This window comes from Protobothrops mucrosquamatus, unplaced genomic scaffold (genome assembly GCF_001527695.2).
Source record: "Protobothrops mucrosquamatus isolate PMUCROS unplaced genomic scaffold, P.Mucros_1.0 scaffold1256, whole genome shotgun sequence".
NCBI classification, from domain to species: Eukaryota; Metazoa; Chordata; class Lepidosauria; order Squamata; family Viperidae; genus Protobothrops; species Protobothrops mucrosquamatus.
The window spans coordinates 513601-524321 of record NW_015387462.1 but is presented as its reverse complement, the minus strand read 5'-3'; positions in this window follow the sequence as shown (position 1 = coordinate 524321).

Here is a 10721-nt window from a genome sequence, read left to right as displayed (position 1 = left end):
TTTCTCTCTTTCCTCTCTCTCTTTCTCTTTCCTCTTTTTCTCTCCCTCTCTCTATTTCTCTCTCCCTCTCAAAGATCCTTAAAATCTCTCCCTCTCAAAGATCCTTAAAATCCTTAAAAGTTATGCTTGGGTGGAAGACTTTTTATTTTACAGATGGGGCATGTGGGCCCGACATTCGCGGGCAGGCAGGACCACGCCCGTTGAGCCGTCACCTCCCCACCGCCCTCCACGCCAGCCGGCTCCATTGCCGGACCTCCCAGCTGATGGGCGCAGGTCTGGGGGTCACCAGCTGATGCTTTGGCCGGTGCGGAGGGCGAAGGGGAGGCCGCCACAGTGCCAAACTCCTGCGCCCATCAGCTGGGAGGTCTGGCGACGGAGCCAGCTGGCGTGGAGGGCGATGGGGAGATGGCGGCTCGGTGGGCGGGGTCCTGCCTACCCGCAAATGTTGGGCCGACCCGCCCCATCTGTAAAAGAAAAAGTCTTCCACCCAAGCATAACTTTTAAGGATCTTTGAGAGGGAGAGAGAACGCCAGCAGTTCTGTGCCACGGAGGCTTGAGACACGGAGGCACGGGATGCGGAGGGGCGTGGCGCCGTGGGAGGCAGCAGGACAGGGGCGACGGGTTACCTGCATCCTGCCAGCCGAATTCTGGAAGCCTGCCTGAATGAAGAATTTAAGGGGGTGTTGAAAGCGAGACAGACTGAGGGCTGTATTAAGGCCATAGACGGCTGCGTAAGCCGTAAGGAGAGTGGAAGGGAGGCGAATTTGAGGTGGAGCAGAAAACATGGGGGGAAGGCCGGGCCCCATGCGTGCCAGCTACCCTCCCAGCGCCCGCCAATGCCCCGCTAGCCTTACCTTGGCCACCGCCCGTTCGGTGTGGCGGCAGGCAGGCCCAGGCGCTCCTGGGCAGCCCTCCCACCCCTGGCCCTCTTTTACTTACATTTAGTAGTTGCTCAGCAGGGAGGGTTGGAAACTTCCAGAAAGCTCGCCTTAGCTGCAGACAACTTGCAGCAACGTTTGCCGACTGGGACTTTTGGCAGGCTCAGCAGGGCAGAGACAGCCTGGACAATTCCTATTGGCTTTTGAAAGCCAATAGAATTACACTCTATTCAAGAGAGTCTATTCTATTGGCTTTCAAAAGCCAATAGAATAAGAGGGAGTAGCACAGCTCATGAAAAAGGGGAAACCCCCCCCCCCAAAAAAAAATGCCGGACTGCGTTTCATAAGGATTCTATGAGGAAAAACTCCAGGACTTTGGCAACCCCTGTGAAATGGTCGTTCGACCCCAAAAGGGGTTGCGACCCACAGGTTGAGAACCGCTGACTTAGATGAAGAAATAGAAGGGAAATTCATCAAATTTGCAGATGACACTAAGCTGGCAGGAATAGCCAACACCCCTGAAGACAAGCTCAGGTTCCAAAAAGATCTTGAGAGATCAAAGGGCCCTATCCAACAAAATGAATTTTAATGTGGAGAAAAACAAGGTTTTACATTTAGGCAGGAAAACCCAAAGGGAAAGTACAGATTAGGCAAGACCTGGCTCAAAAACAGTAACTGTGAGAGGGATCTTGGAGTCCTAGTGGACAATCACTTAAATATGAACCAGCATTGTGTGGCAACAGCCAAAAAACTAATACAATCCTGGATTGTATAAACAGAGGCCTAGAATCAAAATCATGTGATGTATTAGTACCAATTTATAAAACCTTTGTAAGACCACACCTGGAATACTACAACCAATTGTGGTCACTACACTACAAAAAAGATATTGAGACTTGGAAAAGGTGAAAAGAAGAGCAACTTAAGATGATCTAGAGGCCTAGAGACTAAAACATGAAGAACGGTTGCAGGATTTGGGTTTGGTTAGTCTAGAGAAAAAAAGAACTAGGGATGACATGCTAGCAGTATCCTAATATTTGAGGGGCTGCCACAAAGAAGAGGGTCAACTTATTTTCAAAAGCACCAGAGGGCAGGACAAGAAACAATGGTTGGCAACTAATCAAGAAGAGAAGCAACCTGGAATGGAGGATAAACTTTCTAACAGTAAGAACAATTAACCAGTGGAACAGTTTGTCTTCAGAAGTTGTGGATGCTTCATCACTGGAGTTTTTAAGAAGAGACTGGACAACCACTTTTCTGAAATGATGTATAGCAGTGGTGGCGAACCTATGGCATGGGTGCCAGAGGCGGCACTCAGAGCCCTCTCTGTGGGCATGTGCGCTGTCGCCCCAGTCCTAGGCCTTCAGCTGGGTTTTATAAAATCTTTTCCGCTGTGTGCAAAAAAAAAAAAAAGGTTCAATCCATCAGTCAATTTCAACTTCTCACGGGAAAGAAAATTCTTGCAAAGTTGGAATTGATTGATTGAACTTTTTAGTCCCACCCAGTCTGCCGTTACCACCGCAGCCATGCCCAGCCAATGGGCCACGCCCAGCCAATGGGCCACACCCAGCCAATAGGCCACACCCACCCAGCACCTGACAATGCATAAGTGGGTTTTGGGTTGCAATTTGGGCACTTAGTCTCTAAAAGGTTCGCCATCACTGGTGTATAGTCTCCTGCTTGAGCAGGGGGCTTTCCAAGGTCCCTTTCAGCTCTATTCTATTCTAAACTAAGGAGAACCCAGAGTTGGAATACTGTACATGAGAAAAACAAAGACAGCCAATCATAAACATCTTCACTAGATAGAAATGCTTGCTGATATTTGGATCTCTTGATCACCATAGAAGAACATTTAGTACTATGTAGTCCTGTATTGGTCTGTAATGTTTTGAAATGCACAGTCACATTAAAACAAAATTCCCAGCTTTTTGTATGGAACCTTTTCAGGCTCACATGCAGAAAATGCTACAATCTAGCTATAGGTTTACTGCTATGTAAACTAACCCTAGCAATTCAACATAACTTAAAGTATTGTTTTATATGTGCAAGGATGCTGATGTGCTATCTGGGCATTTTGCAGGCAGAGGGAGATATTGGCCTGATCTTCTTAGTTACATCTCTGCTCTGAAAAATGAGCAAAAATGATACTGCAACTTATTGGGCTGATGTTACCTTTTTGCAGAAGGAGACAAAGTTCTCAAAGCAGTTGGTTTTCTCTGTCACCCAAATTCACAGTGATTGAATGTCATTTTTTTCTTCTAGCAAGGAAAAGATGATTTGACAGATCTTGCCCCTGTGCACCTGGATGGCTGGGGTGGTAGTGAAGGAAATGGAATTCACAGCTCCACTGAGGGCATAACCTTAGACCAATCCCAGTTCTGAGCTCAGGATCCAAGAAGGCCCTGGTTCATTTAACCTAACTGTTGCTTCAGGCTTAATTTCTCAATGTCTACTTTTAATATAAAGTAAAATGAATGAGCATTTGAGCAACCATTGTTTTTGTATTGAAGATGAAACTGCCATAAGGTGAAGAGAGGCAAACACCCCTACTGTCAGAATCCAGTTATATTTCCTTTCTATCTATCTTCTCTTATCTACAACCAATTCTTACCCTTTCCTGGATCCTGCCATACTCCCAAGGGGGAGAGGGGATATGCATGCGGGTTTTATTACTCTCAATTCCTCTATTCACTACAAAGTCACCTTTTGTTTATTCACCTTTGGGTCTGCTAACCATTACAATGTAATCATTTGCCTCTTATCCTATGTCCCTCTGAACTTCTCCTCCTTACCAGCCAGTTAGGAAAAGGGGGGTGAAAATATACAGCCTGTTGTGGCTCCGTCCGGTGGGTCCCTCTCATCAGAGGAGGAAGGCTCTGAACATGAAGGAGAGGAGATGGCCAGGCCTCCCTCTCCAGGCCCTTCCCCTCTGGTACGGCCTTCGGTGCCTTCCGACGGAGAGGAGTTTGGCCAGGAGCCCAGTGTTTCTGGGATTGGCCAGGAGCCCGGTGCTTCTGGGATTGGCCAGGACCCCGGTGCTTCTGGGATTGGCCAGGAGCCAGGTGCTTCTGGGATCAGCCAGGAGCCAGGTGTATCGGACTCCGAAGAGGATACGTCTTGGCTGGATCCACGCCAGCGTCGGAAGGACAAGCGTGCGCAGCAGCGGACACGCCGTGCCAGATAGTTCAGCTGAGTCACTGGGCCACACCCCACTGGCTATATAAGCAAGGGGTATGGCGTGTGAAACTTTTGTGACAGACAATTTTTGCTGGATATTCTGTTGCAAGCACTCTGGCAAGTTATCTTGGATTTATCTCTGTTTGCTGTGCATTATCAGTAAAGGCTTGGCAGGCAGCTACGAAGTTGCTGCCAAGAATTCATTTCTCTTTGGCTGTGCCAAGCAGTTTTTCAGGCCTCGGCTGACTGGTTGGGGTGTGTGGGTCGGACGGGGGACAGAACACAGCCGTCCGGGATCTGGTTTATTTCTCCGTCATCAAAATAAGGTGTGAGGAGCTGTTGAATGATCGTGCACAACAGAGCCGGATTGGTGTTATTTTTCCTGGATTTAACACCTAGAAATCTGCTGGTCTGAATCGCCCAGAAGAATTTCGGGGTGGGGGTTGCTTAGGGACACTTTAAAACATTGATTTGTAAGGAAATCCCTCAGATCCTGTCTATCATGCTTGCTATCAATTTCTCTTAATAAAAGTTCCTGTTGGAAGAGATCGTTTCTAAGAGTTCTGCTTTCTTAAGATGTGGATTGAAGTGGTTCCTTACATTAGACAGGATCTGCAGTAATAGTCAACCTGGAAGTAAGAACCTTGCCGGGGGACTTTGCAAAAAATACAATGTCAGACGACAAGGCAGGGAAGGAAGAAAACCCCATGGAGAGGGAGCCTTCCCCCCAACCGAAAACCTGCCAGCTGTCAGGATCTGAAATGTCATACTCCTCAGGACAAGAGGTGGTGGAGATGCGTAACCACAAACCTCGGTGGTCAATGGGCATTGGAAAGAAAGGTGAGTGGGAAAAGAGATCGATAAAGGTGACCCTGAGACGGGGCAGCCACCAACCGGAATGGAAGCAGGAGATGGAGAACTCCCTGCAAGTTAGCGAAGAGAAAGGAAGTTGTGCACAGCACTTGAACTGGATCCTAGAGAAAGCTATTAACCTGATGAAAAGAACCCTTGGCTCTCTAGGGAAGGAGAATTCTGAGCCCCACGGCCGCACCAGAACCTGTAGCTGTAGCTGGAGAGACACGGAGGAGGAATTGGAACCTGTAGTCCCGGGGACATCCGCTGAACCAGTAGCAACCACTTCAGCAGACCCCACTCCTCGCTGACCCGCAGATGGTGATCAGGATGGAAGACAATACCACCGATGGCAAAGGCACCGATCCATTCAAAGACTCCCACCGCTGGACGCAAAATTCAAGGGGAAGCCAACACGCTTGGGGTTTTTCCTAACCCAAGTCCTCAGCTACATGGAAGAATACGGGCGGCACATCCCTAGCAACAAAGCCCGTATCCGTATTGTGCAATCCGCTCTGGACAGACCAGCCACAGATTGGGTGGTGAACTTGCATGATTCTGATGCCCCAGAGCTCAACAACTTCAACCGTTTCATGTCCTCTCTGAGAAGACAATTCGAGGACCCCGTGGCTGATCGCAAAGCCTGTGAAATAATCAAAACAGTGAGGCAAGGCAGATGCCAAGTAACCGAATATACACAAGAATTCTGGACCATTGCCAGCAAGTTGAACTGGCCGGAAGACATCCTCCTTAGCCATTTCAAAGATGGCCTAAATTATGATCTGTATGATGCTTGCCTGCCCCGGGGGGACCCACACCAACTCGGCAAATGATATGTCCTGGCAGAGGAAGCAGATATCAACCTACTGAAGAGGCACCGCCAAGGAAAACCATGGGGCTGCTCGCCGCCTAAGCCAATGTGCGAGCCAGCGAAGTCACCGGCTATGGCCAAGAAACCAACAGGCTGTTTCAAATGCAGGAGACAGGGGCACTGGGCCATAGAATGCCGCTTGAAAGCCCCTCAGCACAACCCAGACCGATCACCAGCCAGGAAATCCAGGAAGTCCCCAGCCAAGCCAAAAGAACCAGCCATGAGAGCAATAGAGGCTGTGGAGTCCCCAACCTCTGCCCAATGGAGGGAGGGAACTCCAGCCTACACCACAGGGCCAGTGGACACCTCAGACAGCTCGGAGGGTGAACCCCTGGTAAGTGGACCCATCACACCCATCCTCAAGACAGTGACTATATTAATTCCCCCCATGCCCGAAGCTGTGAAGGTGAAAGCCTTAATAGACTCTGGCTGCACCCACTGCCTCATTAGCCCGACGCTAATGGGGAATCTGGGCATTCCGTCGAGGAGACTGGAACAACCAATCTCATTTGGCCAGTTAGATGGCTCCATAGCAGGGGGGGGTACCAGCTACCCTAGCCACTTTACCAGTCCACCTATCCCTGGGAAACCATGAGGAAGACATAACGTTTGTAGTGACCCCAGGCATGGAATGCCCAGTGATCCTAGGGCTGGAATGGTTAAAGAAATGGAACCCCTGGGTAAATTGGAGGACAGTGAAGGGGGACCTTTCGGATTTAAAACCCCAAGGAGTCCTACCAAAATTAAGAATGGAAAAAGCATCCATGGGAGAAGAAAAGGGGCTACCCGAAATACCAGAGGAATATCGAGACCTTGCTGAAGCTTTCAGTGAGGAGAGGGCAGATGAGCTCCCCCCTCACTGACCCACAGATTGTGCCATAGAATTCAAGCCTGGGGCAAAACTCCCGAAGCCCAGACTATACTCAAGTGGACCCAGAGAAGGTCAGAGCAGTATTAGAATGGGCATCACCTCACACAAGGAAGCAGCTGCAAAGTTTCCTGCATTTCACAAACTTTTACCGCCAACTCATTCCCTCATTTGTCCAGATAGCCCTGCCTCTCACGAACTTACTAACAATGAAGGGAGAATCCTCAGCGAAACCTAGCCAGCCACTAAAATGGACAATGGAATGCCAAGCGGCATTTGAGAGATTAAAGAGACTCTTTTCTGCCGAGCCCATACTGAGGCATCTAGACATGGTTAAGCCCTTCATAATACAGTTGGATGTAAGTGATGTGGCAGTGGGGGATGTACTATTACAAGAAAACGATGAAGGGGTATTGCAACCATGCATGTATACATCCAAGAAACTCACCAATATGGAACAGTGCTGGCCAGTGTGGGAGAAAGAGGCATACCGGATACATTGGTCATTACTTTTAGTTTGGGCTCTAGTAGTTACTGGCGCTGCCAGTTGTGGGTTGGGTTTGGGGGGCACTGTCTTACGGTGGTTCTCCTCCTACCTCTCGGACCGGTCGCAATTTCTGTTGGCAGGGGTGCAGAGGTCGACCTCGAGGTGCCTCACTTGTGGGGTACCAGAGGGGTCGGTCCTCTCGCCTCTCCTGTTCAACATTTATATGAAGCCACTGGGTGAGATCATCTGTGGTTTCGGGGTGGAGTTTCATCAGTACGCAGATGACACCCAGCTGTACATCTCCACCCCGGACCACCCCAATGATGCCGCGGAAGTGATGTCCTGGTGCCTGGAGGCCGTGCGAGTCTGGATGGGGAGGAACAGGCTTCGACTCAACCTGTCCAAGACCGAGTGGCTGTGGTTTCCGGCGTCACATCATAGCCAGTTGGTTCCATCTCTGGCTATCGGGGGCGAGTCATTAGCTCCCACGGAGAGGGCCCACAACCTGGGCATCCTCCTGGATGCTCGGCTGTCTTTAGACGATCATGTGACAGCCGTGGCCAGGGGGGCTTTTCATCAGGTTTGCCTGATACGCCAGTTGCGCCCCTTTCTGGATTGTGACGCTCTACGCACGGTCACTCAAGCCCTCGTTGTTTCCCGCCTGGACTATTGCAACGCTCTCTACATGGGGCTCCCCTTGAGGTGCACCTGGAGGCTCCAGCTAGTTCAGAATGCGGCCGCGCGGGGGATCCTGGGGGCCTCTAGATACTCCCATGTAACACCTCTCCTGTGCGAGCTGCACTGGCTGCCTGTGGCCTTCCGGGTGCGCTTCAAGGTGTTAGTAACAACCTTTAAAGAGCTCCGTGGCAATGGACCTAGGTATTTGCAAGACCGCCTCCTACCAAACACCTCCCTTTGACCAGTCCGCTCCCACAGAGAGGGCCTCCTTAGGGTGCTGTCGGCCAGACAATGCCGGCTGGCGACCCCCAGGGGGAGAGCCTTCTCTGTGGCAGCTCCTGCCCTCTGGAATGACCTCTGGAATGACCTCCTGCCCTCTGGAATGACCCCCGACCTACATACAGTTGCAGACCTGCGCCTTTTTCGCCGAGCCCTGAAGGCCCATCTATTCCGTGCAGCTGGCCTGGCATAGTTTGATTATGTTTTAGTGGGGGTTTTGTATGGGGTATTTTTAGAGCAGGCTGCTTTTTTAAGGAAACTTCTGGGTCTTCCTCCCTGTGTTGGATTTGCTTCAATATACCTGGAACTGGGCATTCGTTCAGTCGAATGCATGGCGTGGATTAACACCTTCAAATGATGGCTTCGGGTGCTCTTTTTGGCAGTCCCTGGTAGCTACCTCTCCCTGGTGTTTGCTGACTCTCATACCTCTCATTGGGAGAGGGAGCTGATGAAGAAACTCCACTTGCTAGGTTTTATGGGGGATGCTCTGGGAGATTATGGTCTCAAGGATGCCCAGTTTAGGGTAGTCCAATGGCTTGTGGACATAGATTTGCAATATTTAAGAGCCAGAGCCAACAAAACCTGCTCCCCTTTGATCTTCAGCCATTCTAATAATTATGGATTGAGGATGGCTTCATATTTCTATACTCTAACCATCCCCAAGTATAGAAGAGCTTTTTCCCTGGCCCGTTTCAATGTCTTGCCCTCAGCACTACTCGATGGGCAATTTAAGAGGCTCCTGTTTAGTGAGCGACTATGCCCCTGTGATAGGGCCGAAGTTGAAACTGTGGAGCATGTCTTATCATACTGCCCTATGTATAACACAGGCAGAATTAAATTATTGTCTCTCCTTGGAATTGATCCCTCTGGTTATAATGTTAGTAATTTGGTTTTATATTGTCTAGAGCATGGCTCCTCCTATATTACTTCTCAGGTTTCTAAATTTCTTTTAAGAGCTGTAACTACCAGAGGAGAACGTTGTAATTCCCTTTAGCCAAGGCTTCTGGTGTTTAATTGTTTGTGATATATTTTTCTTGTGTTTTCTTTTGTTGCACTTGCATTTTGGTCTGTGACCGCAAAATAAAAATTATTATAAATAGATTTAATTAAACATAAGATAAATATCATTGAAAAGGAAGAACTGGGGCAACAAATAAAACGTACCAAACAAAAAAAAATTGAAAACGCCAATAAACCAGGTAAATGGTTGGCCTACAGGATAAAGAAACATAACAATAAAAAGAGGATTAGCAAACTATACTATGAAAAAGGAGAGATGGTATACCAGAATGAAAGGAAGAAAATGGTGGCCTATGAGTTTTATAAGAATTTATACAAAGATGTAGAACGGAAAAACAAGGATGATATACTAAAATATTTGCAATTAGCTGATCTACCGAAAGTTCCAGAGGAGATTAAAATTATGTTAAACAAAGAGATAACACCTTTAGAACTATTTGAGGCAATTAAGAAACAAAAAAACAATAAAGACCCAGGTCTGGATGGTTTACCAATAGAAATATACAAAATTATGCAAGAATCTCCAAGTCCAATATTAATAGATCTATTCAACGAGGTTCTGAAGAATGCGAAAATTCCGATCTCATGGGAAGAAGCAACTATCACTTTGATCCCCAAGGACAATTCAGATTTGGTGTTCATTAAAAACTATAGGCCCATTTCATTATTAAATTCGGACTATAAAATTTTCATGGCCATAATGGCTAAACATCTTGAAAGATTCTTAGTAAAATTCATACATACGGATCAAAATGGTTTTCTACCCAAAAGATATATAAGAAACAATGTTAGGATTATATTGGACGTATTGGAATATTATGAAGTCCACAATGAAAAACAAATGGGACTAATCTTTCTGGATGAACAAAAGGCATTTGATAATGTGAAATGGGATTTTATGTTTAACCAATTAGAATACATGGATTTTGGGGAGAATTTCATAAACATGTTCAAAGCGATCTATTCCAAACAGGTAGCTAAAGTGATAATCAATGGAGAAACTACTAAAAGCTTTCAAATCCAAAAAGGTGCAAGTCAAGGTTGCCCGTTATCTCTACTATTGTTTATATTATCCCTGGAGGTACTAAATAGAATGATTCGGAAAGATGAGTACGGTATATTAAAGGTTTAGACCAGTGGTTCTCAATCTTTCTAATGCCGCGACCCCTTAATACAGTTCCTCATGTTGTGGTGACCCCCAACCATAAAATTATTTTTGTTGCTACTTCATAACTGTAATTTTGCTACTGTTATGAATCGTAATGTAAATATCTGATATGCAGGGTGTATTTTCATTGTTATGAATTGAACATAATTAAAGCATAGTGATTAATCACAAAAACAATATAGCAATGCTCACTGGAGAAGCTTACTCTTCCTTGCTCAAAAATGTTGGGAGGGAGGGAAGGGGAAGGAAGGAAGGAAGATTGAAGGGGAAAGGAAGGAAGGAAGGAAGGAAGGAAGGAAAGAAGGAAGGAAGGAAGGAAGGAAGGAAGGAAGGAAGGAAGGAAGGAAGGAGAGAGAGATTGAAGGGGAAGGGATGGAGATGGAGAGAAGGGAGGAAGATTGAAGGGGAAAGGAAGGAGATGGAGAAAGAAGGAGTTTGAAGGG